The 16,336-nt window shown below is 40.6% G+C and overlaps 1 pseudogene; it reads right to left on the bottom strand.

Annotated features, from left to right (window-relative positions):
- Nucleotides 1–12,515: 12,515 nt before the first annotated feature.
- On the bottom strand, nucleotides 12,516–14,790 carry LOC102963940 (annotated as a pseudogene).
- Between the last annotated feature and the right edge of the window lie 1,546 nt (nucleotides 14,791–16,336).

Raw genomic sequence — 16,336 nt, 5'->3', positions numbered from 1 at the left:
GTGAGTTCCCCGCTTAGTGTGGGCTGGGATACTTCCCTTGATCCGCCGGTGGGAGAACGCCGAACCGGGGGGAAGGCTGAAGCCGCTGCCGGCTGGATGGAAGGCACAATGGGAAGCATTGCCGGGAGAGAGGGGTGCGGTCTCCTTCTCTTACTCTTGCGATTTGGTAGAGAGCAGAGGCTACTGAGTTGCTGTGTGTCTTGGAACAGTACCTTCAAAGTTTTTCTTTTCTTCTGTTCCTTCTCTTTCACCTTCTTCTTCCTCTTCCTCCTCCTTTTTTTTTTTTTTGAAATGAGCTGGTAGTTGAAGTATAGGTTAAGATTTGGAATTAAGCCTGGTCTCCTGCCTCAGTTTCTCCTGAGGTGAAGTTTCTCCATACAGCGGACGCGCATGCATCCGGCACCCCATCGGGACCTCACGGGTCCGCCAGGAATTGGAGGGCTGAGCCCTCCAGCCCTTCACTCTGTGACACCTCTGCCAGCATTGGACATCTCATTCCCCACACCATTATCAGAGCACCCTCCCCACCCCTCATGCTGGGAAGGAACCAACCCAGTTAGGCCCCGAGTCTGTAAAGGTCGTGGCCGCGCCATTGGTGCTGGAGGCTGGGGCTACGTGGGCGTGCAGACAGAGGATCAGAGTAGAAAGCCCCTAAGAGGTTGGGAGGGTGAGGCCTAAATGAACTTCACCGGCAGTAGTAAGTGGTGTTTGTTGGTTGGGGAAAGCTGCTCCGAAGAGTACTACTCTTCTATGGCTTGTGTAACAGAAACCACAATGATGATGAAGGGGGGATATTAGCAACTATCCCCGGAGGCGTCCAGCAAGCCCTTACTGCTCAATTGAGGGGCTAAATTATCTCCTGTAGCAAAGAGGGAGCTAAGGAAAAATGAGCTCAAGACTACTCCGCTTAGATTGGAATCCAGGTTCTGCCAGGTATTTGCTGATAAACTCCAGCAAGTTTAGTTATATCTGTGTGCCTCAATTCCTCCATTTGTAAAATAAGGATAGTAGTACCTACCTTATAGGGCTGTTGGGAGGATTAGATGTGTTAATATCTGTAAAATAGAAGAGCCTGGTACAGAGTAAGTAGCATATAAGCCTTCGTGAAATAAATGTCCTTTAATCTTCCCAACATATGAAATAGTTGGCATTTCCCCATTTTACACCCGTAAAGGATCATTAGTAGGCATGAAGAGATGGAGCAAGAAGAAATACATTTCTCATAAGTGTTTGGTTACAAGGCTGGGGAAGAACTGTATTACAGATGCCTTTTTGTGTCCTTCAAAATGTCTGCGGTAGTTGATTTGGAGGAGGTAGTTTATCTGATTTTTTTTTTTTTTTCCTCTTCCTCTTGGTCTGTCTGTAGCCTTCTTTGGCATTTTGCCAAGTTAAAGCAGTTATGGCATCATCTGACTTTCTGGCATTTTTGTCTGCTTTATAGAGAAGTAGAGCAAAGAGAAAAGATGAGGACTCTTGGCAAACAGATTGGAGGACTGTCCTTCATTTTTTGTACTATTCTTGTCTTTTAATCATAAATAATGCAAACTGAACTGAACATGATCTTAACTCGGCATAAGTGATCTATACAGCCTGTATGTGGATTTTCTGTGACAAATCTGTTTTTTCTCGTGTAGCATGTGACTAATATGGGTTTTTTTTTTTTTGGATTGCATATTTATTCTAAGATTAGTTTGAACATAATTGGGAAGGGCACATCTTTAAAAGAAAAATGCATGTTAAAAAACCTAATAGTACAGGGCTACTGGGTGGCTTAGTGGGTGGAGTGTCTGACTCTTGATTTTGGCTCAGGTCATGATCCCAGCGTCATGGGATTGAGCCCCAGCATGGAGCCTGCTTGAGATTTTCTCTCTCCTCCAACCCTGACCATCTTCCCTGCTCATGCTCTCTAAAAAACAAAACAAAAAAAGCAAAACCCTAATAGAACAACTTTAGGAATCATACAGCACTATAGATCTTCAGTTACTTGAATAATTGTGGTTCACCCTGTAGAGCTTAATTGTGGGTTCACCCCAGAGAGCTTAACTAGCTCTTTAAACACTAGCTAATGTGTTAAGATGCATAATCATTTAGGAAGAGAGAACATTATTTCCTATGTAAATGGGAAAGAATTTGTTAAGAAAAATATCTTCGGTCCTTTGGCATTTTGACCAGGAAGTGGTATTCATGGTAACCCATAATAGAAAGAAGGAGGATAAAAAGAATGTTTTATGGTAGATGGGTAGTTTATAAAGTCTTTTCCAAGACCCGTTTTTATAGGCCCAGACTAGATGCAAGATACAAGCAGAAAAATAAATTTGTATGCTAAGTTTCATTTTTTTAATGTTCTAAGACAGTGGATCTCAGACTTAGCTGTTCTTCAGCATCTCCTGGGAGCTTTGTAAACAGACAGACTTCCAGACTGCCCCCAAAGATTCTGACTCTAGGTCTGTGTTAGGGCCTGGGAATCTATTTGGAATCTTTTTAGCTACTGGGAAGGACAGAGAACAAACTAACATAGGTAAGTACAGCTTTAATAAGAGGAGTGATCTTTCAAAATGTACGTTTGATCATGTCATCTACCTAGAATCCATCCATGTATTCTGATAAAGACTAAATCTTTAGTTGGCCCACAAAACCCAGCAGTGGTGTACCAGCCACACCTACTATCTTTCAGATCTTCAGTGTCATGTTGCCTTTTCTCAGGTTGTTGCCTCTGTCTTTTAAGTCTCTGTCACCTCTCACTACCAACACACATACACTTTCCAGGGCCAAGCAGAGTACAGTGCCTGGCATGTACTGGGCACTCAACTATCTGTAAAATGTATGGCTATCTGACTGAAAGGGAAGAGTCAAGGATGGACACTGATACTACTAAGTTGATAAGGAGATGGATTGGGGATTAGGGATATGGAGAGAGATCCCATGTATTTTTGCCACGTATTAGAATATGAGATGATTAATTTGCTAGAAGAGGAAGTAGGAATAGGGTGCCTGGGTGGCTCAGTCAGTTAAGCGTCGGACTTCGGCTCAGGTCATGATCTCATGGTTTGTGGGTTCGAGCCCCTCATTGGGCACTGTGCTGACAGCTCAGAACCTGGAGCCTGCTTCAGATTCTGTGTCTCCCTCTCTCTGCCCCTCCCCTGCTTGCACTCTGTCTCTCTCTCAAAAATAAATAAACATTAAAAAAAAAAAAAAAAGGAAGTAGGAAGAGATAGCTTGAGACAGTAGTAAAGGTTTGAAATAGGTGCTATGAAAAGTGGGAGACAGTTTCCTGGAAACCATTCACAAATACTCATTTGACATTTACTGAGTGCCTAGTCTGTGTTCTTACATAAACTTGCTGAGCAGCATGGAGGGTGGGTGTACTAGGAGATCATGAATTTGTAGCGATACCAATTCATGAGGCAGTTACTTCCTCCTTCCAGCAGTACTCAGCTGCTTGGATGATTGAGCCAGAGCAAAGAGGCAGCTGGCATGATAATGGGTTGGAGTTTTGTGGAGTAGGGATGATGGATGAACACAGAGGCAAGGAAGTTGAGAGTCTGAGTAAAAGAGGGTTTGTGGTCCAGGCCAAATAGAGGAGTGAGTATGAAAGTGGCCTATTAGGGCCTCTTGGCTGGCTCGGTGGGTAGAGCATGTGGCCCTTGATCTCAGGGTTGTGAGTTCAAGCCCCACATTGGGCATAGAGCTTACTTTTTAAATTGTTTTTCTAAGTTTGTTTATTTATTTATTTTGAGAGAGACAGCACAAGCAGGGGAGGAGCAGAGAGAGAGGAAGAGAGAATTCCAAGCAGGCTCCACTCAGCTAGCGCAGAGCCAAACATGGGGCTCAAACTCATGAAACAGACCTGAGCTGAAACCAACAGAAGCTTAAACACCTGAACCACCCAGGTGCCCCATAGTAGAGCTTACAAAAAACAAAACAAAACAAAACAACTAAGAAAAAAAGGAAAAAAAATCCTATTAGATTGAGAGAATGTAAAAAGTCACTAACAGGCTTGAGTCTCAATGAGGTTGAAGAAGTAAGATGGTTGGAGATCTCAGAGCTGTAGTTGGAGAAAATAGTGCTTTTGAGATGAAAATTTCAAAGGACATAGAGGAAGACAGGAACTAGGTTGAGTTGCCATGGAGTGAATGATTGAAAGGGTAGGGAGGTGAAGATATTTGGATCTGAGGAGAACGTGCCTTATGGCTTTTTCAATTGCAAGTAGCAAAAAATCTGACTAAAACTAGCTAACCAATAAAGAGGATTTATTGGCTTATGTAACTGAAAAGTCAAGAGGTAGGATGGGTTTCAAGTTCATTTTGATCCAGGGGTACCTGGGTGGCTCAGTTAGTTAAATGTCCAACTTCAGCTCAGGTCACGATCTCATGGTTTGTGAGTTTGAGCCCCACATCAGGCTCTGTGCTGACAACGTGGAGGCTGCTTGGGATTCTCTCTGCCTCTCTCTCTCTCTCTCTCTCTCTCTCTCTCTCTCTCTCTCTCTCTCTCTCTCTCTCAAAAATAAAAAGTTCATTTTGATCCAGAATTTAATGACATAACAAAAGGATCCATTTTCTAATTTTCTTGCCACTGTCCTCCCATTTGTTAGCTTCTTACTTGGGTTCCCTCCTGTAGCCATATCTGGCTAGGTTGCACAGGTATCATATCCTTATACCACAAGTGGAAGAAAGCGAGCTTTTTTTTTCTTTTTAAGTTTGGAAATATTTATTTATTTATTTATTTATTTATTTATTTATTTATTTATTTATTTTTAAGTAAGCTCTATGCCCATTGTGGGACTCGAACTCAAGTGAGACCAAGTGTTGAACGCATTACTGACTGAGCCAGCCAGGCACCCAATTTTTTAAAACAATCATTCATACATTTATTCACTCATTCAGTATTATTTTTTTATTTTTTAAATTTATTTTTTGAGAGTGAGAGACAGAGTGTGAGTAGGAGAGGGTCAGAGAGAGAGGGAGACCCAGAATCTGAACAAGGTTCCAGGCTTTGAGCTGTCAGCACAGAGCCTGACTGTATTTACTTATCTTTAAGTAGGCTCCACAACCAGTGCAGAGCCCAATGCGGGGCTTGAACTCACAACCCTGAGATCAAGACCTGAGTCAGACACTCAACCCAATGAGCCATTCAGACGCCCCAAGAGTTCCTTTTTTTTTTAATGGCTACGTAATATTTCACTGTATGTATGTACCACATGACCTTAATTTATAAAATATATATTCCTGTAATCATGTTAGCTTTTCCTCCTTGTGTTAGTCAGCTCGTGGTCTTAAAGAAGGCTCTTGCAGCTTCAGGCATCACATCCTTCCAACAGTGACCCAACCAGAAAGGAAGGAGGCAATGAAGGCTTTCTTCTGTTGACACTCCAGTCCCCACATCTTATTGACCAGATCTGGGGTCACACAGAGCCACCCCAAGTTACAGGGGAGGCTGGGAGAGAGTATACAACAAAGAGGATCATGATTAATTCTCTAAGGCTGGCACACTGCCACCAGGAATTCTCTGGGATTCTGTATGTGGGTAAGGGGAAAATGGCTGTTGGGTAGGCAACTGTATTGCCACACCCAGTTAACTACGGCACTTTGGGCCAGTAAAGGCACATTTCAAGAGTAGTATTTGCAAACATCTGTGACAGTGTACCCATATGTAGTTGTATCTGCCTTTCTCTGGAAGAGGCAGGCATCTTGTATGTGTTAGTAACCAAGACCAGCTGTTTGAGAAATAACAGATGTGCATTTATTTACTTCTTGTGATTAATGACCCTTAATTTGTTCCATCTTCTTATATATTAAGTACAACAATGTACTGAATTATGTTTCATCTTGCATTTAATATGTAAATCAATACCTCCCTTATATATCCTGAACTAGAAAAGGTTAGGAAAGATTAGGGACCCTTCAGGGATGGGAGAATTTGTGCCATGTCCTCTAGTTTTCTGGAAATGTAATTACTTGAAGTGATGAACTAGGTCAAGAGTGCTTCTTCAAATCACACAGTGCAAGATCCCTGTTTATATTATCTGAAGCCAGCTAGAACAGCGGGCCTTGGGCCATATGCCCAGTATTGAACAACTAGACCAGAGACTTTATTTATTATTATTTTGATGTAATTTATTGTCAAATTGGCTTCCATCCAACACCCAGTGCTCATCCCAACAAGTGCCCTCCTCAATGCCCATCACCCACTTTCCCCTCTCCCCCACCCCCCCATCAACCCTCAGTTTGTTCTCTGTATTTAAGAGTCTCTTATGGTTTGCCTCCCTCCTTCTCTGTTTGTAACTTTTTTCCCCCCTCCCCTTCCGCCATGGTCTTCTGTTAAGTTTCTCAGGACCCACATATGAGTGAAAACATATGATATCTGTCTTTCTCTGACTGACTTATTTCACTTAGCATAATACCTTCCAGTTCCATCTACGTTGCTGCAAATGACAGGATTTCATTCTTTCTCATTGCCAAGTAGTATTCCATTCTATATATAAACCACATCTTCTTTATCCATTCATCAGTTGATGGACATTTAGGCTCTTTCCATAATTTGGCTATTGTTGAGAGTGCTGCTATAAACATTGGGGTACATGTGCTCCTGTGCATCAGCACTCCTGTATCCCTTGGGTAAATTCCTAGCAGTGCTATTGTCGGGTCATAGGGTAGTTCTATTTTTAATTTTTTGAGTTACCTCCACACTTTTCCAGAGTGGCTGCACCAGTTTGCATTCCCACCAATAGTGCAAGAGGGTTCCCTTTTCTCCACATCCTCGCCAGCATCTATAGTTTCCTGATTTGTTCATTTTAGCCATTCTGACTAGTGTGAGGTGGTATCTCAGTGTGGCTTTGATTTGTATTTCCCTGATGATGAGTGACGTTGAGCATCATTTCATGTTGTCTGTTGGCCGTCTGGATGTCTTCTTTGGAAAAGTGTCTAGTCATGTCTTCTGCCCATTTCTTCACTGGATTATTTGTTTTTCAGGTGTGGAGTTTGGTGAGTTCTTTATAGATTTTGGATAATAGCCCTTTATCCGATATGTCATTTGCAAATATCTTCTCCCATTCCGTTGGTTGCCTTTTAGTTTTGTTGATTATTTCCTTTGCAGTGCAGAAGTTTTTTATCTTGATGAGGTCCCAATAGTTCATTTTTGCTTTTAATTCCCTTGCCTTTGGAGATGTGTTGAGTAAGAAATTGCTGTGGCTGAGATCAAAGTGGTTGTTGCCTGCTTTCTTCTCTAGGGTTTTGATGGTTTCCTGTCTCACATTGAGGTCTTTCATCCATTTTGAGTTTATTTTTGTGTATGGTGCAAGAAAGTGGTCTAGTTTCATTCTTCTGCATGTTGCTGTCCAGTTCTCCCAGCACCATTTGCTAAAGAGACTGTCTTTATTCCATTGGATATTCTTTCCTGCTTAGTCAAAGATTAGTTGGCCATACATTTGTGGGTCCAATTCTGGACCCTCTATTCTATTCCATTAGACTATGTGTCTGTTTTTGTGCTAATACCATACTGTCTTGATGATTATAGGTTTGTAGTAGAGGCTGAAGTCTGGGCTTGTGATGCCTCCCACTTTGGTTTTCTTCTTTAGTATTACTTTGGCTATTCGGGGTTTTTTGTGGTTCCATACAAATTTTAAGATTGTTTGTTCTAGCTTTGAGAAGAATGCTGGTGCAATTTTTAAAAATGTTTTATTTTATTTTTGAGATAGAAACAGAGCATGAGCAGGGGAGGGACAGAGAGAAAGAGACACAGAATCTGAAGCAGGATCCAGGCTCCGAGATGTCAGCACAGGGCCCAACGTGGGGCCTGAACTTGTCAACCACGAGATCATGACCTGAGCCGAAGTTGGACGCTCAACCAACTGAGCCACCCAGGCACCCCAAGAAGAATGCCGGTACAATTTTGATTGGGATTGAATTGAATGTGTAGATTGCTTCCAATAGTATTGGCATTTTAACAATATTTATGCTTCCAGTCCATGAGCACGGAATGTTTTTCCATTTCTTTGTGTCTTCTTCAATTTCCTTCATAATCTTTCTATAGTTTTCAGTGTACAGATCTTTTACATCTTTGGTTAGGTTTATTCCTAGGTATTTTATGGTTCTTGGTGCAATTGTAAATGGGGTCGGTTTCTTTATTTCTCTTTCTGTTGCTTCATTATTGGTGTATAAAAATGCAACCGATTTCTGTACATTGATTTTGTACCCTGCGATTTTGCTGAATTCATGTATCAGTGCTAGCAGACTTTTGGTAGAATCTGTTGGGTTTTCCATGTAGAGTATCATGTCATCTGCGAAAAGTGAAAGTTTGACTTCTTCTCTGCCAATTTTTATGCCTTTTATTTCGTTTTATTGTCTGATTGCTGATGCTAGGACTTCCAACACTATGTTAAACAACAGTGGTGAGAATGGACATCCCTGTCATGTTCCTGATCTCAGGGGGAAGCTCTCAGTTTTTCCCCATGAAGATGATACTAGCTATGGGCTTTTCATATATGACTTTTATGATGTTTAAGTATGTTCCTTCTATCCTGACTTTCTTGAGGGTTTTTATTAAGAAAGGATGCTGTATTTTGTCAAATGCTTCTTCTGCATCTATTGACAGGATCATATGGTTCTTATTCTTTCTTTTGTTAATGTGATGTATCACATTGATTGATTTGCAAATATTGAACCAGCCCTGCAGCCCAGGAATGAATCCCACTTGATCATGGTGAATAATTCTTTTCATATGCTGTTGAATTCGATTTGCTAGTGTCTTGTTGAGAATTTTTGCATCCACGTTCATCAGGGATATTGGCCTGTAGTTCTCCTTTTTTGTTGGGCCTCTGTCTGGTTTGGGAATCAAAGTAATGCTGGCTTCGTAGAATGAGTCTGGAAGTTTTCCTTCCATTTCTATTTTTTGGAACAGCTTGAGAAGGATAGGTATTAACTCTGCTTTAAATGTCTGGTAGAATTCCCCAGGGAAGTCATCTGGTCCAGGACTCTTATTTGTTGGGAGATTTTTGATAACTGATTCAATTTCTTCACTAGTTATGAGTCTGTTCAAATTTTCTATTTCTTCATGTTTGAGTTTTGGTAGTGTGTGGGTGTTTAGGAATTTGTCCATTTCTTTGAGGGTTGTCCAGTGTGTTGGCATATAATTTTTCATAGTATTCCCTGATAATTGCTTGTATTTCTGAGGGATTGGTTTTAATCCATTTTCATTCATGATTTTTTTCTATTTGGGTCCTCTCTCTTTTCTTTTTGAGAAGCCTGGCTAGAAGTTTATCAATTTTGTTTATATTTTCAAAAACTAACTTTTAGTTTCATTTATCTGTTCTACTGTTTTTTAGATTCTATATTGTTTATTTCTGCTCTGATCTTTATTATTTCTCTTCTGCTGGCTTTGGGGGTTTTTGCTGTTCTGCTTCTAGTTCCTTTAGGTGTGCTGTTAGATTTTGTATTTGGGATTTTTCTTGTTTCTTGAGATAGGCCTGGATTGCAATGTATTTTCCTCTTAGGACTGCCTTTGCTGCATCCCAAAGGGTTTGGATTGTTATACTTTTCATTTGTTTCCATATACTTGTTAATTTCTTCTTTCTTTGTTAATTGCCTGGTTGACCCATTCATTCTTTAGTTGGATGTTCTTTAACCTCCATGTGTTTGGAGGTTTTCCATATTTTTCCTGTGGTTGATTTCAAGTTTCATAGCATTGTGGTCTGAAAGTGTGCAAGATATTATCTCAATTCTTTTATATTTATTGAGGGATGCTTTGTGACCCAGTATGTGGTCTGTCTTGGAGAATGTTCCATGTGCACTCGAGAAGAAAGTATATTCTGCTGCTTTAGGAAGAAAAGTTCTAAATGTATCTGTCAAGTCCATCTGTAGACCAGAAACTTTAGACATGTAATTTCCTCTGCCCTGTGTTCTTTGGGTTTCCTTCCTTAAGTTTCTGGGTCGGGGGGAGGGCAACTGAGACCTCTGGCTCATGACCAAGGCTTAAGAATCCTCTTAGGTTGATGGGAAGGAAACAGAGATGGCAGAAGAACCAGCAGCAAGTACAAAAGAGTTATTGAAAAAATAGGAGCTGAGTTAGTAGATGGCATGAAACTTAAATTCAGCTTTTGCTAATAAGGTGAAATTGACAACTCCTTGTGGAACTGAGTTTATAAATGCTTTTTTATTCCCCCCTGAGCCTTTCCTCTCCTCCTAGTGGACAGACAGCCTCCTAAGGTTTATATTCTTCCAGAGAAGATGATAAAGCACCCCCACTCCCAATGCAGTTATGAAATCTCCAAGTTCCTAGTCCACTGACCCTGTTTTCAGTAATTCACTGTTCGTCCACTTCACTCTCCTTTCATGTGGTACTTAGAACAGATGGGAGGCACCTGGGTGGCTTAGTCGGTTAAGCATCTGACTTTGGCTCAGGTCATGATCTCATGGTTTGTGAGTTTGAGCCCTGCATCGGGCTCTGTGTTGACAGCTCAGAGCCTGGAGCCTGCTTCAGATTCTGTGTCTCCCTCTTTCCCTTTCCCTTCCTCACTCTCTCTCTGTCTCTGTCTCTCTCCCTCTCAAAAATAAACATTAAAAAAAAATTTTTTTTGAAACAGATAGGGTACAGCTTCTACAGCTTGCATTCTAGGAAGCGTCCCAAAAGAGGAAGAGTTAAAAGTGAACATATATGAATGGTTGTAAAATATTTCTCATTTTGCTGCCCATCAGGTAGGCCTGAAGCCTTTTTGGATATGGCTAACCCTGCTACTAAGACACACTTTGAGCCCATGCTGTAGCACAGAGCTTCCAGGTTCACTGGCTTTAGGACTCCTTTCCCTGGAGAGCCCATGAGATCATAATGGTCAGCAGACAACAGATGGGTAACAGACTCGATTGGAAACTCAACAGTAGCTACTTCACACAGGTTCCTTGACCACCCTCAACAAAACCAACATTCTTTTTTGTTTTGTTTTAAAATTTGTTAATGTTTATTTTATTTCTGAGGGGAAGAGAGAGAGAGCAAGCATGAGCGAGGGAGGAGCAGAGAAAGAGGGAGACACAGAATCCAAAGTAGGCTCTATGCTCCAAGCTGTCAGCACAGAGCCCGACGCGAGGCTCGAATTTACAAACCATAAGATTACGACCTGAGCCAAAGTCGGATACTTAACTGTCTGAGCCACCCACATGCTCCAACAGAACCAACTTTCTTGGTGGCCACAACCACACTACATTCTGACCACTCCTTAAACTGGCATGGTTCATAAATTGAAAGGCTTTTTAAAAATTTTAACTTTCATTTTTTCCCGTTTTACTTAAAAACATTAACATTGATGTATGACATTAAATTAGTGTCAGGTATACAACATAATGTTTCAATAGTTGTATACATCTCAGAATAATAAAGTAAGTCTTGGGGCCCCTGGGTGGCTCAGTCAATTAAACTTCCAACTTTGGCTCAGGTTGTGATCTTGCATTTCACGAGTTCGAGCTCTACATTGGGTTCTGTGCTGACAGCTCAGAGCCTGGAGCCTGCTTCAGATTCTGCATGTCTCTGTCTCTCTCTCTCTCTCTCTCTCTCTCTCTCTCTGCCCCTCTACCACTCTTTCTCCCTCTCTCAAAAATAAATAAAAACATTAAAAAAATTATAAAGTCTAGTTAACATCCATCACCTTACATTATTACAAAAAAGGTTTTTTCCTTGTGATGAGAACTTTTAAGATCTCTTCTCTTAGCAACTTTCAAATATACGATACAGTATTATTAACTGTCATCACCATGCTCTACATTACATCCCCAGGACTTAGTTTTTTTTTGTTTGTTTGTTTTGTTTTTTAAATATTTTTTAATGTTTACTTATTTTTGACAGAGAGAGAGAGAGAGAGAGAGAGAGAGAGAGAGAGAGAGAGAGAGAGACAGGACATGAGCGGGGGAGGGGCAGAGAGAGAGGGTGAGACAGAATCCAAGGCAGGCTCCAGGCTCTGAGCTGTCAGTACAGAGCCCGACGTGGGGCTCGAACTCACAGACCATGAGATCATGACCTGAGCCAAAGTCGGACGCTCAACCAACTGAGCCACCCAGAAACCCCCCCACCCCGCCCAGGACTTAGTTTTTAACTGAAAGTTTCTTTTGACCACCCTAACCCATTTCTCCCATCCCCCAACCCCCAACCCCCACCTCTGGCAATCACCGATTAGTTTGTTCTCTTTATCTATGAGCTCTTTTTAGTATTATTAGTATACTAGATTCCATATATAAGTATGATCACTTAGTATTTGACTCATTTGACTTAGCATTATGCCCCTGAGGTCTATCCATGTTGATATAAATGGTAAGATTTCCTTCTTTTTATGGCTGAATAATATTCCATAGTGTGTGTATACACACACATGCCATGCACATGTGCTACATTTTTTTATCCATTCATTCTTCAGTGGTCACATAGGTTGTTTTCTTGTCTTGGCTGTTGTCAGTAATGATGCAGGGACTATAGGGGTGCAGGTATCTTTTTTTTTTCACTTTTAAAAAATCATCTTTATTTTGGTTGCAAAGACACGCTTTACTTAATATTTTATTTGTTCCCATTTGGAGTCTCATAGCTTGCCATGTAAAACACTGACTTCACTATCAAACTGCTATATAAGAACATTGTTATAAAATACAAACTATAAAGTAAGACAATCTTCTTTACAGTATTCAGATTAGTGCATCAAAAACAACATTGATTTAAAAAGGCAAGTAGTTAATTGGCAAACATCCACATTGTTTTCTAATGAAGGATGGTACAAAATGGTATGCAGGGTAAACATTAAATTTTAAGTGTTAGTGCTCAAAAACAATAATTCTGGGAAAGTTGCTCCCCAAAAGTAATTCTGACCCAAGGATACACATGTAGCCATAATTCTGAAGGATTTCAGGGAAGGTAATTAGTTTTCCATCCTAATAGCTATGAAAGGACACAGCAGAATAACAAGTTGGATCTCCAGATTTCTAACATAGTATGAACTCATTTTTCATACTCTTCCTCCAAATTACATTAAACATTTATAGTGACTACACATACCCCAGCAAACATCAGACTTAAACAGGTCCTATGCAAAAACAATTATCCTTAGTGTTTTACTAGGCAATCTACAGCAAATGTTTAGTGTATATACATCAGGAGGATGAGATATTCTAGGAAATTACTCACTGATTTCATTTAGACTGAACAAAGGTCTTAAGAGAAAACCAACAATAAAAGTTAAATAGATAATTTGTGCTGTTATGAACCAGAAAACGAAACAAAACAAAACACCACAAACAGGTGGGTTAACTTTAAGTTATTGAGAATATTTCCTCTGCTGGCCCATATCAAAATTAAATTTGAGATTTTTTATTGAAGTCACACAAATCTGGGTGCATGTCACTCTGTGACAAGAGACAGATGCACACAGAACACACACACACACACACACACACACCTACCTTTAAATTTACTGATTCCAAAAGCTAAGTCACCAGGGCAAATAAATTATAAATGAAAAGCATATACATTGTGGACAAAACCTCAGAGTTACTAGATGGAAAAGCATGGGAGTTATGCCAGCAGTGATACTGAGAAAAACTTTCAGTATTAGAAAATATCAGATTGAATCCAAAAGAAACTTCCCCCTGCCAAATAAAAATGACAAAGTATGGGAGCTATCCTTTATGCAATAGCTTTAAAATAATAATAATGTAATAAACCATGATTACAGGAAATTTCGTACATAATTTGAGAATGTAGTGCAACAGTGTGCTCCTTTATAATTCAGCCTTTCACTCTCCATACGATGAGACCGAGAATTACAAGTCAGATGACAATGATAAAAATGATGATGCACAGGGTTTTTCTGGATTTGTGCTGATATTCTGCTGCTCTTGACAGCTGCTGGTTTGCTTGCTGAACGTGCACCTCCGCGTTTTCCACGTTGGCTTCTATGCTATTACATCTCCTTGCTCGTGAATCATCATTCCCAAATCTTTAAATATTTCATTAATATCCATAATATCAGCTTCAAGTTGCCTAATGGAAGGTTCTCTCTCATGAATAAGGCAGAGGTCATCCTCTGTAATTTCTTCATTCTGCACCTGCACCTGAGGTTGAGCTTGCCTTCCCAGGATACAAGATTCCTTTCCTTTGAGCTGTCCTCAGGAAAACCACCAGATACTCTAGAACTGGCTCTTACTCGAGCAACAAACTCTTTCTCTTTCGCAGCAGCTTCCCTCTGGACCTTTTGAAAGTTTGTCAGTGATGTCGTGAATTGAGCCACTAAGCAATCCTTCTGTATTTTCCTTTGACGCTGTTCGCTGGGGGTGGTGGGCAGGGATCCAAACTCTGGTCTCTTTGGCAAGTTGGGTAGTATACTGCTGCTTCTGTTGCAACATTGTGTGATCCTCTGGATATTGGAAGAGATACACTGGGCCAGTAGGGCAGGGTCACCACCAATACCCGGAGTGTAAGACATAGCTGATTTGCTTATTCACTAATTTCACCAGATGTCACCTAAGCAGTCACCCCAACCTCCTCGGCTTCCTCCTCCTCCACTGGCCCCAGGCACCCACCGGCTCCAGAGCCCCCAGCTAGATTCTCAGCTGATAGGTATCTTTTTGAGATAATCATTTGATTTCCTTTAGATATGTACCCAGAAGTGAAATTGTTGGATCACATGGCAGTTCTGTTTTTAATTTTTTGAGGATCCTCCATTGCTGTTTTCCCTAGTGGTTGCACCAATCTATATTCTACCAACAGTATACAAGGGTTCCCTTTTCTCACCAACACTTACTACCTCTTTGTCTTTTTGATAATAACCATTCCAACAGGTATAAGGTAATTGTGGTTTAAATTTGCATTTCCCTGGTGATTAGTGATCTTGAACATCTTTTCAGATACTTGTTGGCCATCTGTATGTCTTTTCAGAGCTGCCCATTTTTTAATTGGATTTTTTTGGTTTTTTGTTTGGTTTGGTTTTTTTGCTATGGAGTTTTGTAAAAGTTTTTTTTTTATATATTTTTATATTAACCCCTTATCAGATATATGAATTTGCAAATACTTTTGCCATTCAGTAGTTTACCTTTTCATTTTGTTGGTTTCTTTTGCTTTGCAGGAGCTTTTGATGTAGATGATTATTTTTGCTTTTGTTGCCTTTACTTTTGGGTGTCATATTCAAAAACAACGTTGCCAAGATCTATGTCAAGTTGCTTATCGCTTATATTTTTTTCTAGTTTTTATGATTTCAGGTCTTATATCTAAGTGTTTAATCCATTAAAATTTTTTTTTTTTTTTTTTTTTTTTTTTTTGAGAGAGAGAGCACGAGCAGGGGAGGGACAGAGAGGGAGAGAATCCCAGGCAGGCTCTGCAGTCAACATAGAGCCTGATATGGCCCTTGAACTCATGAACTGTGAAATCATGACAAATCAAGAGCCAGCTGAGCCACACAGGTGCCCCGGAGAGAATCTTAAGCAGCCTCCACACTCAGCGAGGATCCCAAAGTGGCGCTCAGTCCCATGACCCTGGAATCATGACCTGACCTGAAATCAAGAGTCAAGGGGCACCTGGATGACTCAGTAGGTTAAGCGTCCCACTCTTGATTTTGGCTCAGGTCACGATCTCACGGTTTGTGAGATTGAGCCCTACATCGGGCTCTGTGTTGACAGTGTGGAACCTGCTTGGAATTCTCTCTCTCCCTCTCACTCTGCCCCTACTGAGGTGTATTTGCTATCTCTTCCTCAAAATAAATAAAAAGAAACTTAAAAAAATCAGACGCTCAACCGACTGAGCCATCTAGGCACCCTTAGGCCACTTTAAAGAAATACCTATATTAGTATCTTTCACTAACCGAAAGAATTACAAAGGGGATTTTTGCTTTTATGAAAAAATGAAAAGCAAAAATGGTGTTCAGCTTTTGTTTTGCAGTGAGCTATTATAGGGGGAGCGGGCATCCCAAGCAGGGAGAACCAAGCTTCTTCCCTGGGAACTGTACTCAGCATCAAATGGCCATAGCTTTGAACTATAAGCGTCTGTGCATTATTTCAATTTATTTTGTGCATCTGTTTGCAAGATGTGCCCTCAAGGGTCAGAGAAGCCTAGAAGAGACTATTTTTGGGGTCTGGGAATTCTCAAAGAAATTTCTCCATATAAATTAATGGGAATTAATTTTTCACTTTACATTATTTCAGATTAGGAAAGGTTTCACCGGAATGTTCTACCTTCAGATAGCAGAGGAAACCTGTATGTGTGGGTTTATTTCTGGGCTCTCTGTTGTGTTGACCTGTTTTTTATGTCAATACCTTACTGTTTTCATTACTATATCTTTACAATATACTTTGAGATCAAGGAATGTGGTGCCTCTAGCTTT

Source organism: Panthera tigris, chromosome B4, assembly GCF_018350195.1.
Source record: "Panthera tigris isolate Pti1 chromosome B4, P.tigris_Pti1_mat1.1, whole genome shotgun sequence".
NCBI lineage: Eukaryota > Metazoa > Chordata > Mammalia > Carnivora > Felidae > Panthera > Panthera tigris.
The sequence above is the reverse complement of the archived record's forward strand: the minus strand, read 5'-3'. Positions and strand labels throughout refer to the sequence as shown.